General features: G+C 42.8%; 1 protein-coding gene across 9 annotated transcripts in view; it reads left to right on the top strand.

The window, feature by feature from the left end:
- DTNA (dystrobrevin alpha) overlaps positions 1-15,532 on the top strand; it is a 220,473-nt gene that overhangs the window by 85,899 nt on the left and 119,042 nt on the right. Inside the window, exon 1 of one of the 9 annotated variants that reach the window (XM_056484555.1) lies at positions 12,376-12,501. The exons of the other annotated variants lie outside the window; for them this stretch is intronic. The gene's annotated coding sequence lies outside the window, so the exon portion shown is untranslated. Of the gene's footprint in view, positions 1-12,375; positions 12,502-15,532 lie in introns of those variants that run through there. 9 annotated transcript variants of the gene reach the window in all.

Below are 15,532 nucleotides of genomic sequence, written 5' to 3'. Positions count from 1 at the left end.
TTGTTGCATGTGGTTTGCATTTTGGGCCTTGCTTCCCCCACCCTAGAAAGCTTTAATTTTCCAATGCAGGAGTCCATATCCATTTCATTATGTATTTTTTCACCACAGCTGAGTGAGCTGTCATGCTCATGTTGGCTGTGGTTGCTCTATGATCTGCAGACATTTCAGCAGTTTCTGTAGTGGCTGCTGCCCTGGCTGCCCAGGCCAGATGCCCAGGACACACAAACACTTTATTTGCATTCTTGCTCCCAAATGCTGACTGGCTCGGTACTAGTTAATTAAAACTGGCTTAATCATCTGCAGCTGCATTCAGCTTGACTCCTTCACATACAAATATCCTATCTTCCCCCAGCATTTATCTGTAGATATGTTAATAACATCTGTAAAGATAGATAAGGATAATGCCAAGATTATCTGTATTAACACAAGTGCTTCAGTTGGAGGTCCACAGTGTAATGCAACAGTCATTCCCAAGTGCTTGAATTCCATGGGGGCAGTCACCTCCATTTCCTGGACCAGACTGCACTTAAATGTTCAGGTCATAAAGAGTTTTAACTCTTAAGGTCAAGAGGGTTTTCTCCTGTAGTGCTTGATGTGGAGAATCATCCCTGAGAATGGACACACCTGTTAGTCACCTGACAAGCTCTGCTGTTTCTGCCTGCAGGTGATAATATATCAGGATTCTTGTCTATCATGAACATCCTCTCCCCCTTATACAAACATCCAGTGACTCAGGTTTCCTTTTGTCCAAAATTGCTGAGGAGGTGCTTTAGAAAGAAGAACAAGTTGCATTGGGATGCAAACAGACATTGTTTTTCATATGTTCAAAGCTGGCTAAGAAGGAATGGATCCCACAAAACCTAGGATAAGTACAGGATTTAGAGGGTCTTTTAGGGGTGCTTTACAGCTTCCATTGCTGGTGAATAGTAGCTGAGAGAAATCCTTCCTGTCATATAAATGTGTTTTGTTGATTTCCATCTGGAATAAAGGCAAGATCAGGGGTTCTTGCATGAGCCTGGGAAGAAATGCCACTATACCTTAAACATCCATGTACCAGGAAAATGAGTAAAGTTGCAGGCAGGGCACTAGCCTGGAGACTAGAAATTTCTGTCTTCAGAAAGGGCTGGATCTGGAAGGGAATAGGTCTGCATGTCCTCCAGCTCCCATACACACTCAGGAACTTCCAGTGTCTCTCAGGTGTGGGGAAGTGAGTACTGAAGTCCTGGGCTCTCTTCCCACCTGCCAGTACACGAGGTAAAAGATGGTTTCACAGAGCACAGGCAGAAGGGGAGTTTAATCAAGTTTGGTGGTGCATTCATACTGGCATCTATCTTTTAGTAGAACTGGAGTGGGAAATTTGAGGCTGCAGGTGAAGTGAAAAATGTTAGATGTAGCTCATTGATCAGACAACTGACAGTGAAAGAAGGTGGTAGCACACAATGCTAAGTTTTAGGAAATCCATAGGTGAAACGTGTCATGGCACTGGGAGATCTGGCTTCCCAAATGCCTCTGCTGATCTTTCATATGCAAACAAACCAAAACCCTCCCTATTTTATAATTTTTGTCCTCTTTCATCTTTTGTGCTGTGGATGGCATTCCTGTATATTCTCAGTGAAAAATTCAAAGACTTAGGGATCATGCTTCCATCTAAATGCTGAGCTTCAGTACAGTCACAAAACCAGACAAAAAGGCAAGGAGGACTGGTCATTTATCTTCTGTAACTTTAGCCAAAAATTAATTTTAATTTGTTTTGTTTCCAGGGAAATGCATGAGCCTGAATATTGTCGTAATATGTGGCATTTTATAAATTGTTAAACATTGTTTCAGAAACTATTTTGATAACACTTCTGTTGGGTTCAATGTTACAGATACCTTCTTACTATGGTGATTGTCTGATACAAATACCAAATGTTGCTATTGAAAGAAAAACAGCTGTAGTTAAATTTAGGAAAAAAAGGAAATAAGATATTGCCAAAACAAAGATTATGAACTAAGAATACTTCACTTTTCAGCTGGTACTAAAACTAGAGCTTAAATCAGCAACAGTGAAATATTTGACCACATTCTTCAAAATAAAATTCAGAAATTTCCTTGTTCAGTTAAAACTACTGTTTTATTTGAAATTAATGCAGTTTGGGTTGGTGCTCTATTTTTAAATGATCAGTAACCCAATCCTGAAAGTCACTTTTCCAAAATGAACTTCCTGCTCAGGCTGTTTTAGTGTGGTGTTTTAAGAATTGTGTAGGTCTCCTCAAGAAGGCAGGGACTGTTTTGCCTCTTTTAATCGTCATCATTCCTTTGCTTTCCCACATTGACCTCTCCAGAGCAAAAGGCTGCCTATCTACTCAAATGGAATGGGAACTTCTTTTGGGAAAGTAGAGGGAGAAGATTTTCATTTGAATGTAAGTAGGAAATGAATCCAGCCTGCCAGAGCTGGAAACCAAACGTATTAACTCTTTACAGACTTTTCTGCCAGAATGCTTTATGCCAAAATTCTGTATGGAATGTTTTCAAGGGAAATCAGTTGGATAAATGTCAGGAGAAGGCAAACCAGACAGCTGGCTTCAGCAGTACTTGTGCTACCCACAGCCTTGGCTCTGTCCAACAATCCCAGATGGATTCTGCAGCAACCCAGCTCAGGGGTGATGCCTCTCCTGGCTACTTTAGTTCCTACTCCCTCTCACCATCTTGTCCCTCTATTTTCAAGCTGCTCTTGGCTGACTTTCCACACACTGTTAAGGGGGCAGCTGCCCACAGCTTCTCCCAGCATTTCCGGGGACCCCCTCCCCTGCAGAGCCATGCACAGGGAAAAAGAGGGTGCCTGCAGGAAAGGGTCTTCCAGGTGAGCCCACCAAATGGAAACCACTTGCCTGGTTGAGATTTGGGAATAAGTTTGTTACAATAATTGTGAAGTTTGTTTCAGGCTTCATGGCTGAAGATTGCAACAAACAGGTTGCAGCTGAAGCCAGAACACTGTTCAGCCACCTGAGTTGATGGCAGGCATCCAACCTGACTAATTTTAGCCAGGATGCTGTTCAGTTTCCTGCACGTTTCACACTTAAATGAGTCAAAGTGAAAGTAGGTGTGGGTATTATGAACGCGGTCCCAACTTGCACTTGGAGCTCTTTGGAGACTGGAATGTGTATTGTTTGGCCAAGATATCCCATTGCAGTGCCCTCAGCTGGCCACTGGAGAGTGTTTCATGTACTGCACAATGACCAAGTTCACTGAAACATGATGGTCAAGTTTATTTCATTCTGTCTTCATGCAGTTTTCCTTTTGTTCCCTATATAACTGTACTTCAGCACACTCCAGGAAAGTGAGGCTTGCCTTGGTAAAAGTCATGTAAAAACCTGCACTGTGGTTTACCTACTGTTTATAATCACATTTTCCTCGAAGATTTCTCTAGGAAGGCTTTTACATTCATCACACTTCTGTTCCTTGTACTTACCTTCCACACCAATAGCAGATAGACACAGTTATACCTACATATTATTGTAACTGTTGATGGTGCCCTATTTAGTTCACACCATTTCTTTCTGTGTAGTAATAGATTTCCTGAATCTGTCCATTTTTGTTTTTGCTAAATTAAAAAGAAGACACATTAACATGCTTTCAAAGAGATTTAGGGAGAGGGAAACCACTACATCCCAGTGCATGAATTAAAAAAAATGCTAATAGGCCCATAATTGAAAATCAAGAGTTGTTTTTATTTCAAACAGCTGCATCTCTGTCAATGCAAGATTTATTGGTTTCCAGTTCCCCCAGGACTTAGGAATGTGCTTAGTTGGACTCACTGAATTCAAAAGCAGAGTTGCTTCCACAGCAGAGCAGGGGTGCAGGAGCCAGCTAAGGTTCAGGAGATCCTGTGAGCCTCACTTGTGCTTTGGCTGCATGGGAGCTCAGTGACCTCCAGCAGTGAGTGTCTTCAGAAATACTGCTCTGTTAGATGTAACACAGGGCCTTCAAAGAGCCAGTTTACATCTGATTTGCCTGCTGGAAGTCAAGCTGGTGATGGAGATGCTTTCTGGAAAATCTGATGGATGAAATGGCAGAGGATTTAGGCTTGTACACACAGCCTTACCTTGTGCTTGGTTTGTCTGTGATGTGGGTGGAGACAGCCTTGGGCCAGCACAAACAGCAAGGTAATGGACCAGGTAAGGCAATGTTGAGTCTGTGTTTCTCTAAAGTCCATGCATGAATGTGGTTTTGGATCCTCTCCAGAATTCTGGGGCTCTTCTCCCTTAACCAGGAAATGTTCACTCAGCTAAGAGCAGTGAGGAGGTGGAGGTATCTCAGGCATGGTGCTGCTTCCTGCTGATCTCCCAGACTCATTTACACAAGTTGCTAAAAAGGACAAAAGAGGATATTGGCAAAGCACTAGAAGTGAAAACATTGGGGGTAAGATAACAAAGCAATATGTAAAATTGCAGCAAAATCCTACTTTCTGCCTTCCTTCAAAAATGTAGATAAGTGCCATGAAGTGTAATCAAATATTAAAGTAAGAGTTAAAAATACTTTTAGCTTAATGCATTTCCCTTAATCTCTTGTCCATGTTACTTTTATTGTTACTACTCTCCTCTGCTTTTATATTAAAAAGCTGCACAAATAGAAGTACAAAGTGCTGCTCAAACTATAAAGCATACAAAAGGAAACAAAAATATACTTATTTATAGAATTTTTTTATTTGAAGTAATTTTACATACTGCGTAATAATAGCATATTTGAAAGTTGAAGATGTGATTAGTTAAAAAAAAAAGTTGATTGTACTTTTAAAGGACTGTTCATGTTAAATACTGTGGTTCTTTTCTTTGTGAGAAGCCTTGTCAAACAGAATTGTGTTGGGGTTTCTGTTGCTTGAGGGCAAAATAACTTCCATAGCATTGAGAGAGGCATGCTGTTGCAGCCCCACAGCAAGAATGCTCATGCTGCCTGGCAGCACAGGAGCACAGCAGCAAGCTTGAGGAGACATGTATGAATGAAAGCAGATAGCTAGGAATTTGTTCTCGTTGCCATGGTGTTGGACACTCTTTACTTCACCTATCAGCTGAGTCTGGTTCTTCCCCTGTCTTCTGGAAACCTGCAGACCTGACCTGTAGCCAGGTTCAGCTTCAGAGAGGCGGTCAGCTCCCAGTAGCATATGGATGAGAAACATATGGATTCTTTCTTTTCTTTGAAATAAGGTTTCTGGCATTTGTGGCTGAGGAGGAAAGCTCCAGGTGGTGAAGTGTACGTTATCTGTTGAGTGGTGTTTCAGGTAGCTAAACCCCTCCTAAGCACACAGCCAGCTGGGTAGGCAGCACAGAGATGGGCGCTCTTGCTTCTGTCCCCAGGGCCTGGGACTGGCAGGTGACATCAGGGGTGGTCCTGAGGTCTCATTAGCTGGGGGCCTCTTTGCTCCAGTCCTACTATACCTGCCAGACTGCAGCATTGCTCTCAAATAGAGATGCTTAGCTGTTCTGAAATTGGTGGCAGCTTAATGTTTATCACAGCTGAGGAACCGGATGAGTGCTGCACATCAGTTTCCCTCTTAGTGTGTGCCAAGCTGTAAATACAAAAGGCCAGGTTGTGGTTATAAAAGCAATCTGTCAGATATATATGGCACATTTCCCTTGATACCCTTAAACTAGGTAAAACAAAGCAGGCCAGAGAGGCCATTTTAGTTTTTCAACTACTAATGTCATGGTGCTATCTTCAATGGCTTTGGTTTTATCATGGTGCTATAACTGCCAGTGAACTACTGTACTTAAAAGGTTTTTGGCATATCCTTTGTAATTTTGAAAATAAAATATCCTTGTCTCCTCTGGCTGAGTGATTAAATCACACTACAGTGGCCCTACTTGATAATTTTCTCATGAAATACTCAAATCCTAGGGTTAATTAAAGCATGGAATAAGTATCTAGGGAGGCATACATAAATGCTAACAGGATTTCTACCACATATCTACAGAGGCAAACATCACCATGTATAGTTTATGCTAAGCTGAAAAAAGGAAATCCTTAGATCTCTTACAAGGCAGAATTTTTATATTTTGTGACAGATTTAGGCAAAAAAAAACTCCCTCAAACTTAACAAAACCACACAAAATTTGATAATGGCAGTATGTAAATATATCCCTAATAATCATAGGGATTAAGCATTCTGGGAGACTGTTTAAAGCTTTGTATTTGCAGGAATCTTAATACCCATTCCTATCAGAGGAACCTGGATCTAGGATCAAAAGGCAAGGAAGACTGCTGTGCCTGACTGAAACTGCTGAGGAAACTTTAGCAATCAAAATCATCTACTGGTAACAAAATCTGGCCAGTACTGCAGGGCAGAGTATTGTGGAGAAGAACTGCATGACTCATAATGATAGGTGATCAGAAACACTGCTCAGCTCCTTGTCTGAAAGCCCTGGTTCTGAGAACATCCACTGTCACTCATCATCCACCCAGAGGGGAGGGTGGCACTTCCTGACTTGCACCCACCTCCTTGGCTGGCCTCCATTTTGCCCACAAGGTTTGTTTTTCTGTACTGGGTTGACGTTCTTCAGTTTGTGCTGGTTAGGTGAGGTAAAGGTAAATATATGGATGAAGTATCCTAGAGCTTCAGGCAGATGCCCTCATCACTATTCTCTCAGCAGCTATAACCACTCCAGCATAAGGGGATCCTGCAAAAGGTCCCTACAGCCCCTGGATCACCTGGGTTTTAGTCTGCACTCCTGTAATTTATTTTGTTCATTTTAAAAGAGGTTATGGTTTGTCTACTTAGAGCAGAACCTTAGGAGATGTACTGATACCATCTGCTTTAAGCATCCAACTTGGATGCATTTCAGATGACAGCGTTAGGATCAGCAATTCCCAGTAACTTCCTTGTAGAGGGGCAGGTGTCTCTACATGGGCAATTCAGGTCATTCATGTTAGATGCTTAAAATAGAATATATGCAAATTCAGACTGTCTGCTGCCTTCACCTTGTCCATTGCTTAAGTCTGTTTATGTCTTAAAGGTGATTTACCATTGAACTGCTGAAAGAGACCTTGCACTCCTTTAAAATTGTCTGCCCAGTGTAAAAAAAGGGCATCTGTGTTGGGCCATGACTGCAAGCCAGTTACAGCATGTGTGCCCCCAGCACATCCTTCTCACCTGAGCTGCTTGGGGGTGGGCCTGAGGTGATGGGTGGGCAGTGGTTGGGGAAAAGAGAGCAGGACATCTGGGCAGGACCAGCAACAGCCCCATTGCTCTTGGGTGAGTGGCTGGGCTGATTTAGCCCCAATGGTTTTTGAGGCAGTTTGAGCTATTGCCTTTGCAGAAATATGTGAAAATATAATGAAGAAGTGTGTTTCATATAAAACCATCTCTGCAGGAGTGTAGAAGTGACTGTGGTGGTAGGGAACCTATTTGCCAGTTTATTTGTGGATGTTTTTTTAAACATATCCTTTTGAGAACCATTAGAAGAGGGCTGTTGTATCAAACTGCTCCCTGGCCCCTTGTGTTTGCATGTTTGCTGTGTTGCTTTGGAAGTGCTGGAGCTGTCACTGCTTTGGAGTTGTAGTCCAGTCTTCAAACATTTGTTCCTCCCCCGTGTTACAGTGTTGCTTCATACAGCATCCCTGGCCTTGTATTCAGTGCCATAGTGACCGTTCTCTGGAAGGGGAGCAGGACAAGACAAGGAGCATGTCAAGCACCTAAAAGAGAGAGCAAAATTGCAAAGCCTGACTTGATAAAGTCTAGACACAGATGGCAACTATTTGAGTGTTTTGTGGTAGCCCATGAATTCTCCGCAGGAAGGAGAAATACAGAAACAGTTCACAGTAATGAGAAAAAAATTCCACATGGCCCACCAGAAGTTAGCAAGGGGATTGCACGGACCAGTCCTGTGTTGGAAAGAATGTGCTGCTTGTAGCAGCATGGGGAACACAGGTCAAACCCCCCAGTTCCTAGGCACTCTTGGGGAAGAGGTAGGAATGATGAAAAATAGGCTGGAAATTATGTCCATCCTCCTTGCTTGCTTGCTTGCTTCGTCTCTTTTTCTCTTTCCTTGCCCATGTATCTGGATTTTCTCAGTTCAGCAATCCTGTAGGAGCCAGCTGAGAAGGTAGCAGGCTGCTTGCAGGCATCCATGGAGGTGTGTGCAGGCAGGGTCACTGCACTTGCTCTCTGCCAAGGCAGGGTTCCTCATCTGGCATGGTGTGGCAGTGTACAGGGTGGCACACCTGTCTTCCCAACCACCCCAGGGATCCATTGCTGGTAGGCAAAAAGTGAGGCTGAGCCCAGGCTTCAAAGAGTTTTTGTTCATTCTGACCTATTTTGCTTGAAGTGCTTTATTTTGCATTCAGAGTTTAATCTCAACCAGAGGCAGACACTGTGTGAGAAATCCACTCATCAAACAATCAAAATAATTTTTTTGGGACACTGTGGGTTCTCGCACCATAGGGCTTGAGTGTTTGTTTGGCTGCCAGTGGCATGCACTGCCAGTTACCAGATAGTGGGATCCTCAGGGAGGAGGGAATAGGGGGAAGGAGGAGCTGTAAAGACTTTAGTTGTCACAACCTTTTTTCAGCTATTACGAGATAAGGGCGCAGTTTCATAACACAAACTGCCTGCCTTCAGTGCAAGGTCTCTCCTGAGCCAATCTGGGGCTGCTCTCTCCTGCCTCTTCTCTGCCTTCCCAGCACTGCTGGAACTGGAACAAAATAGTTGCAGTGTTGTGAAGCAGCTCAGCCACAGAGAGGATTCTGCACTGTATTTTCACCACTGTGGCCTGAGGCACTTTAATTTGAGAAGGGCATCTGGGTCAGCATGAGCCCAGACGGGTTTGTTAGCACTGCTGCAGCCACAGCTGTGCCCTCTGGCTGGCCCTGCCCTCCCATGCAGTGGCTTGCATGGGGCCTGCAGGCTCTGCAGAGCCATGCTGCATCCATGCTGTTGGAGCTTGCAGAACCCAGATCCCTGAGGAGCACCTGGTGGTGACTGCAAGATTTGCCTGGCTCCTGGTGGCAGGCTGTGAGCCAGAGCTGGCACAGCGTCTTGTTGACGCCTCTCAGGAGCCAACTGGGTGCCCTTGTGCAGTGCCCAGCAGCTCTGCTGAGATACAGAGGCTGGCTCAGCCAGGATGCATCTTGGATCGATGGGACTTAATGGTCCTGGCTCCTTGTGAAAGCAGTTAAATGAGGAAAGAAGCCTGGGCACTGGTCTCTGTATAAAGGAAGCCTAAAACTCTGATCACCTCTGGCTCAGAAACCTGGCAGCGAACAGACCCAACCACAGGTTGTTTGCTTTCAGTATCTCACCATCTCCTGGGTTTGCAGCCCAGCCTTCAGCCCTTTGGGCAGCACCAGGGAGGCCTTTTCTGTCTGTCTGCCTGGTGCCTGGGCAGGAATGCTGTGAAAGAAGTCATGCTGTCTGTCAGGCAAGTGGGGCAGCGAGATGTGATTCCCTGTGCCATTTCCTGCTTGGCTTTGGAAGTGCTGGAGCAGTGCTGTTATTCCATCCCTTGAGCTCACACTGCCTTTTAAAGGGAAAGTCAAGTCTTGGCAGCTGCTGCAGGCTGAGTTCATCCAGAGGGAGTCAGGCTTTACCTTTATTTTGTATGGCTTGAGTATTGTGGAAAGGATCAGTTATCCTATGGCAGTAGGAATAGAGCCCTCCATAAGGTTCAGTAGCGTTTCTTACGAGAAAATGTTTTGATGGGAAAATAGCCATTCAGCTTAGAAGTGTACGTGCTGTCTGGGTCAGGCAGCCCCTGGCCAACAGGTGTTTAAAGAAAGGCAGAGTAACCTTCCTGTGAGTACATGTGACATTGGCTCCTTCTCCTGTTGCATTTCCCAGGTAGTCATTAACTGGCTGTTCCAGCACAGTGAGCACGCGATGATGCTTCAAGCCGTGCCCAACCCTTCCTGTACAAAAGGAACTGCCATCTGGAAGCTGGTTTCCACCACATTCCAGGTGCCTACCTGTGTTTAAAAAAATCCAAAGAGTTTAGGACTATCTTCCATTACTGACAGGCACAATTTTTAACAGTCTGGATTTTCCTGCAGGTCCCCTGAAGTTTTTTACAAATCTGTGGGATGAAGGAGAAGTGGGTTTGGGGGGAACACAGCAGGAAAGATAAAGACTGTGAAAGCATGAAATCATGAGTAACACGGGAGGCTGCTTTTGGCCTTGGGACATCAGAGCAGACATGAATTATTGAAATTATGGCTCTGTTAATCTATGTGTTGTCAGCCCTTCTGTAAACAGTGAGCAGGTGCAGTGCGACTGCGAGTCCTGTTGAGTGGGAAAGCCCTCTGGTCATGGAGTGGGGAGGCACTGCTGGGGCTCCAGACTGCAGCTTCAGCTGTCTGACCTGGATCATTTGTTGTTCAAAGTGAGGGATACTGCTCTACAAAAGCCTGTGTTCATTTCTTTTCTAACAGGTGATGTTGTTTAATAGTCCATTAGGCTCCTTCAGTAGGTTTTCTTTTCTACTTTTTTTCCTCTATACAGAATCTGAGTGAAGCGACTAACAGTACTGAAGACAGATTGTAATACTAACAGATGTGCATGGAAGATTTGCTTGCCTTTCAGCTTTTGGGGCTTTTTTCCAATTGTGTGTAAAGTGCTTGACACAGAGTTGCAAACAAGTGTGTAGCAATTGAAACTCAAACACATTATGCAACTTCAGGATGTGCTTTATGGCCTATCTGTTCTGATCGTCAGCATCAGGGGAAGAAAATTCACTGAGTATTGAAAGGGGGATGTCATTGAGTAACTGTGGAAATTATTGTGAGGAGAATCCTCTTGCACCATGTGTTTTGTCCCTGTACCCAGAGTGCCAGACAGAATTTTAAACGTGAATCAATAGGTAAATGCCTATTTCAAGGCTAAGTAAGGTGACTCTTCCAGAAGCCTGCATTGCTGTTTTCCATCTTCAGAGGTCTCTTAGAACAGCTGCTACTTTGAGCATCTTCAAAACTGGAGATCTGTCAACTCCAAAGCCAGCTTTTGCTGACAGATACAGCAAGATGCAGATTCTACAAACAGCTTTGGCAAGTCTTGTATGAAAATAGGGTAAAAATATTATGAATTAACTTGGATAGAGTTTGACTCTACTTATAAAGCAGTAAAAGAGAATGAACTAGTGATTAGGATTTTATTTTTATTTTGGACTCTCTAACGGAGTGGGGTTGAGGTCCATGAATACAGTGGCTGTTTTTTCTACATATTCCACTATATTCAGACAACTGGAGAACTAAATAGAAAAGTTGACTTTTTGATTATGTAGTTGCTGGACTACATTCTGGAGCAGTAGTACCTTTCACACCTTGAACAGGCTTTTAATCCTGAAAATGAGAAATGCCTAGCACATTTTGGGGAAGGCAGATGCCTGGGAGAAACCTCATTAGGACCACTTCAGAAGAGCAAGGCTCAGTTCAAATGGCAGGTATCAGGTTGCTGCCACTTCAGTCCCTGCTCTTGCAGAAGCTTTCTGCAGGGGGAAGGCTTGGCTACATTACATGTTGCATCCTTTTCTTTGCTGAAACTGCTGGAGGAAGAATATGGCCCTCCTTTGCAGGAAGAATTTGTTCTCCAAGGTTCAGTTACAAGACTGGGACCTTAGCCTGGTAATTCATGTATTCTAGTACACTTCCCAAGGCAAACTTTGAATGGTATTACTGAGATGTCTCAGTAGTGCAAGAATACATTTGAAGCTGTAAAGCATCAATGTTTAACTCAAAAGGCTCTGCTATGGTTAGTCCTCGTGCTTAATCTAGTAGGGCAGTATTAATAATGATTATTTAGTATTTTCCAGGTAATTTCTGTTTCACAAGCAAAAAATTTTGTAGAAGTTTTTTTCCACAGTTTTTTTTCCCACAGATCACAGTGTTCAAAGCTCATGCTTGTATTGTTTCTGAAGGTGTAAATCTGGTGTTTGTCACCTGTACTGGCTCTGTATCTGTGCCTGTATTGCCAGTGAATTTTATTCTGACTGCTGAGCATGATTTTGTGATTGCAATTCCTGTGGAGATAAGGACCTAAATTTTGAAACCAGTGAATGGCAGGAGCAGAAAAATAATGATTATCTGCTTAAGGGGTGTTGATTTCATACTACTGACTCATTTTTTTTTCTTAAAAATAAACCCCAAGTTGTTCCCCAAAGCAAAACCTACAGTTTAATTGTGTTTCTCTTTTTAGACTGTGCCATTACTTAGCTCTCACAGGTGACATGAGTCTATCTGGGTTAGATTTGCTGCACAAGAAAACAACCCTGACTTTTACCGGGTGGGTGGACAGGAAAAAAACCCAACTTTTTATCAGTCTTTTGTGTTGCAGCAGCTGGATTCATTGCTGCTATAGCAACACACCACATGATGAGGTGTATTAGATTGCTCTGCAGAACACGAGGGGGGAAAGGAACACAGCTCCTTGCTGAAGGTAAAGGTTGCACTGGAGTTTCTGCTGGAGAGCTGGGGAAGGTCAAATGCTCCAGATCCCAGTACTTGTTGTGCACAGAGGAAGGTGTTAAACTGCAGAACCAGGTAAGGTACAGCTGAGATTAACCTGAGATCTTAACCCTCCTCTGTGTGGCAGCTCAACTTCCCAGAGAGTTTGCTCTTAGCTTTTCCAAGTGTTTTTTTTAAAGTTGCTTTGCTAATGTGACAATGTGAAAACATTGACAACAGTTGGAACTGTTAGAGAGACTCTTCTACTGCAGAGAGACCAGTCTTACAGATTAAGGAGGTGATTGTCCTCAAATCAATGCAAAAAGTGTATGTAGGGGGTTTTTGTTCTTTCAGCTTCACTTGAAGATGTTGAACAAGTTTTGGGTTTTTTTTACTATCTGCACAGTAGTACAGAACATCTCTGTTGTTGGTCAGAATTCAGGGCATTATCTACTTAGTGATTTTTATTATCAGTACTTTTTAATTATCTGCTCTCTTTAACATTTATTAACATTTCTTCCTCTCTCTCCCAATATGCTTCATCAGGTTGCCTGAGTCTTCTTGGAAATGAATTTTCATGTCATTTACTCCTTCAGGTTTTATGCCTCCTTAAGTCTAGCAGTGTTGTTAATGCAGTTAAACAAACTTCAGTGCACCTGTAAAGACATGAAAGTGGAAGCAGTGCCACAGGTTATTGTGGCTTTTACCCTGTTAACCATTCATCCACAGAGGTAAAGAGAAATAATTGATGTCAGCCTTGAACTTAAATGTTTATTCAGACCCATGTCAAACTCAAGAAACTATTTACTCCCTCATGTTTCTTATGCACCATTTTTTTTTGCTTTTACACATCACTAGGTTGAATGTGACAGGCTTTCAAGTGTCATCTATTAGGTGGAGGAAGACAACAGTACTTTAGAAGGGGAAAACTGAGGGACCAAAACAGTAGTGGAGAAGATGGAGAGCCTTCCTGAAATTCAAGTTAGATGGTTTAGTACTTTTCCTGCTTCCCATGGAGGGTTTCCAACATTTTGAATACTTTCTATTAACTACAACTTAGAACATATTTCTTTCTTAGGACTTACCGCTGCTTTAACATCAGGCAGTGTAACATATTAAGGGTGTTGAAATGTGCAGTCTTTCTCCACTGTAAGTGAAAGATTTCAACCTTTCTGTTTCTCCACATACATTTATACCCCTGTTGGTCCAGTGTTCAGAGGGCTCATTGCCACTGTTGGCAGATTGGAAGCATTCCTATGGAACCTGAGGGATGGTCTGAAGGCCATGCCTTCCCCTCACTCACCCCTTTCAGTGGCAAGAAGGGACAGTCTGAAAAAGGGTATAACTGAGTGTCCTGGGTGACTTTATGATGATTGTGTCCCCAGTTGTCTGTTCTGTTTGTGTTGGATATTAAGTTCTACAACTTTAAGACTGGTTCCAAGAGTGAAGGAGGAGAGAAGAGACGCAGAGTTTGTTATCAGAGACCCAAATTTACCTAAACCAGGACACTGAGCCAAGTCTGAGTGATGGGCAGCTTTTTCTCAGCACTGAGCAAGTGTGCTTTGTGTGGCACCATGGGGACTGTGCAGTCACAGCTCAGGTTTGAGCAAGGCTCCCCTGGCTGTAAGGGGGCGACTACAACACTGCTGAAGAAAGCAGCAGCCACTCTGCCTGTCAGCTCAGAGGAAAGAATTTGTGAAATAAAAAACCATATAAACCATTAATGATCCCTGATCCCATAATGAGAAAGATTTGCAAGAAGTTGAGTAGGGATTCTTGAAAATGAGGATTCAGAAAGTAAGTCTTTGAAGGGGAAGATTAGCTGTACAAGTGAAAACTCAAGTGTAGTAGGACAGTGATTTAGTTCTGATTCCACCCCTTTGAGTAGAGCAAGGAAGTCCAGATCAAGTAATTTAAGCAATCCAAGGAGCTTAATCTGTCTAGATTTCGGGACCTTGTTTGATTGGGTGAATGAGGAACCTGATTCAAACACCCAAGAGCTCTTTCACTAGCACAGCCTGTCCATTGTGGCCCAAAGTATAAGGCACCAGGGATGCAAATGATTCATATCACAGTACCACTAACACATTATCTAACTGACTGTCACAGAGATGCACTAGGAATGAGTTTGCCCAGAGAATTAAAAAATTAAGGAATCTAGATGAAAGGAAACAGAGCACCTTCTTACTGAGTACTACCCCACTCGATTTGTGTTTGGAATCACAGATGTGATAGTTTGTCACACAGAAGGGAGAAAAGGAAGTGAGGCTTGGTTAAAACCTTCATTTTTAAGCGAAGCCAGCAAAACAACCTTGAAAAGTGTCCAGCTAAATCATCTTTGCTAGACTAAGAAAAGGGTGAGAGATTATGGAAATAGGGGTATGGAAAATCACATTCTCAGTGAAGCCTCATGAGCAGAAGGAACATGAGAACTGTCAGTAAAAGGCGGTTTCATTCACCAAATAGCATTGCATTGCATAAGGTTTTTTTAGGACCATATTAGACTATACAAATGTTCTTAAGAGTTATAAACCTGGTAACAATTTGATGAAGAATAGTGTGTTTTCCAATACCACATTTTATTCATTTGTAGAATCTGTGAGTACATATGAACCTTCCCCCTTGGACTTCTGTTCCTCTTACTTTCTACTGTCTCATGGACCCCACTGAATCTTCTCTAAAACCTTCAAAACAATTAATACTTGCTGATAGCTGAAACCTCTGAAAGGTGCAATAAAACAAACTATAATTCTTTAGTTTATTTTCTTTATACTAATATTAGTATATGACTAACTCTAGTCTTATGGTTTACAGGTTTAGCCTCTTGTACGTGAACTGGCTGAGAAAGTCATGGAAAACTGCTAAAATGCACTGCTGTGCCATGAGAATAAATTTACTGCACAGTTTTGCAATTCAGATTTTATTCAGCATTAAAACTGTAACTCATTAATAATGTCAACAGATTTGCAAGGGAGATCTCATCTGCCCACTCCTACAGATTAAATCACACAATTTATTGATATGATAATCATTTTACTCCATTTGGATTTGTGGAAAACAGCAGAAATACCTAACTGACTTGACTACTAAGAAAAAAATTAATCCATTGAACTGACATAACTCTGTG

This window comes from Oenanthe melanoleuca, chromosome 2 (assembly GCF_029582105.1).
Source record: "Oenanthe melanoleuca isolate GR-GAL-2019-014 chromosome 2, OMel1.0, whole genome shotgun sequence".
Taxonomy (NCBI): Eukaryota; Metazoa; Chordata; class Aves; order Passeriformes; family Muscicapidae; genus Oenanthe; species Oenanthe melanoleuca.
Note: the sequence above shows the minus strand (reverse complement) of the source record. Positions and strands in the feature narration are given on the sequence as shown.